Source organism: Pinus tabuliformis, chromosome 5_1, assembly GCF_031772625.1.
Source record: "Pinus tabuliformis cultivar Carrire ecotype Pingquan chromosome 5_1, CPIR1, whole genome shotgun sequence".
NCBI lineage: Eukaryota > Viridiplantae > Streptophyta > Pinopsida > Pinales > Pinaceae > Pinus > Pinus tabuliformis.
Window position 1 is genome coordinate 451,393,521 of NC_142305.1, and position 2,472 is coordinate 451,395,992.

The following is a 2,472-nucleotide window of genomic DNA, read 5'->3' on the forward strand; positions in this document are numbered from 1 at the left end:
TTAAATATCAACAAGAACTTGGAAAGACTACAACATGAAGAATTAACTAAACTGTTGCAAAAACATTCCACTGCCTTTGCATGGGAATATACTGACATGAAAGGAATCGACCCTAAGACTTGTATTCATCATATTTACATTGAAGAAAACAGCAGACCTATTAGGCAGCCACAAAGACGGATGAATCCAAATCTTAGGGAAATTGTGAAAGAAGAACTTCAGAAATTGCTCAAGGTAAACTTCATTTACCCCATTTCAGATAGCCAATGGGTTTCTCCCTTGGTTATAGTGCCCAAAAAGAATGGTAAATGGAGAGTTTGCATTGACTATCGAGAATTGAACAAGGCAACCTTAAAGGATCATTTTCCTCTACCTTTTATTGATCAGGTATTAGACACTTTAGCAGGTAAAAAGTATTTCTCATTCTTGGATGGTTTTAGTGGTTACAATCAGATTCAGGTAGCACCTGAAGATCAAGACAAAACCACCTTTACTTGTCCTTGGGGGACTTTTGCCTATCGAGTACTCCCTTTTGGTTTGTGCAATGCACCTGCTACATTTCAAAGGGCTGTACTAGGAATCTTCTCAGATCTGATTCATGATTGTGTAGAGGTATACATGGACGATTTCACAGTCTATGGTAATACATTTGAAGAAGCTTTGGCAAATTTGGAAAAAGTACTGGTAAGATGTAAGGAAACAAATCTTTCTTTAAGTCATGAAAAGTGTTTTATGATGTTTACTGAAGGGATTGTTTTAGGACATCATATTTCAGGAGATGGAATCAAAGTTGATAGATCTAAAGTAGAAGTCATCTCTAAGTTACCTGTTCCAAATTGCCAAAGAGATGTTAGAAGTTTTCTTGGGTTTACTGGTTATTACAGAAGATTTATTGAAAACTTCACTAAGATAGCATCCCCTCTTTTCAAATTACTCACTAAAGATTGTGAATTTAAGTGGGATCCTGAATGTCAATCTGCCTTTGAAGCTTTAAAGACTAGAATATCTGAAGCACCCATTTTAAGGGGTCCAAATTGGAAACTCCCTTTCCACATTTCTACTGATGCTTCAGATACAGCTTTAGGAGCTGTTTTGGGACAAAAGGATTTGATCCCTTATGCCATTTATTACATGAGTAAGAATTTGACTCCTACTGAGTTAAATTATACTGTTACTGAAAAGGAGTTTCTAGCCGTTGTTCATGCTATAAACAAGTTTAGACACTATATAACCGGCTATGAAACCTTTGTCCACACTGATCACTCTGCCATTAGATACCTCATGAACAAACCAGTCACTAATGGTAGAGTTACAAGATGGCTTTTGCTTTTACAAGAATTCAACATAACTGTGTTAGATCGACCAGGTAAACAGAACACAGTAGCTGACTTCTTGTCTAGAATCCAAAACACTAATGAGGACTCTCCGGTAGAGGATAAATTTCCAGATGAGTATTTGTTTGCAGTAACTACCAAAACCCCTTGGTATGCTGATATTGCTAATTATTTAGTTACTGGAAAATTACCTTTACATTTATTCCCTAATGAGAAAAGGAAAATCATTCAGGATAGTTCACTTTATTCTTGGATTTCTAATGAATTGTTCAGAACAGGGCCAGATTTGATGATCAGAAGATGTGTACGAGAGGATGAGATGCCTGACATCCTTAAGGCATGTCATGACGAACCTTGTGGCGGACATTTTTCTGATAAGAGGACTGCCTATAAAATCCTTTCATCAGGATATTATTGGCCTTCTCTCTTTAAGGATGCAAAGCAATATGTTAAAAGGTGTGACAGTTGTCAAAGAACTGGGAGACCAACTCTTTCAAATGAAATGCCACTACAGCCACAGGTATGCATCGAACCTTTCGAGAAATGGGCTCTAGATTTTGTTGGACCAATTAATCCGCCATCCAAGCAAAATAGATATATACTGGTTTGTACTGATTATGTTACCAAGTGGGTAGAAGCTATAGCATTAACTTCTGCTACTGAAAATTCAGTTGTTCAATTTCTTTTCAAGGATATTTTCACTCGTTTTGGTGTCCCAAGAGAAATTGTAACAGATCAGGGAAGCCAGTTCACATCAAGGATGGTGGAAAAGCTGATGGAGGAATATAAGATTAAGCATAGAACATCTACTCCATACCATCCGCAAGCGAATGGTCAAGTAGAATCTACAAATAAAGTTCTTGAAAGCATCATCACAAAGACTGTTCATCTTCATAGAAGAGATTGGGCAGAAAGGCTTCCTGAAGCCTTATGGGCCTATAGAACTACATGGAGAAACACTACAGGACATTCTCCCTATGAACTTGTTTATGGGAAGGAAGTCCTGTTCCCCATTGAGTTCCAAATCAAGACCTTCAAGACAGCAGTTCAATTGGGGATGAGCTTATCAGAAGCCCAGAAGCACAGAATGGACCAATTAAATGAACTAGATGAAATGAGACAAGATGCAATTCTAAGA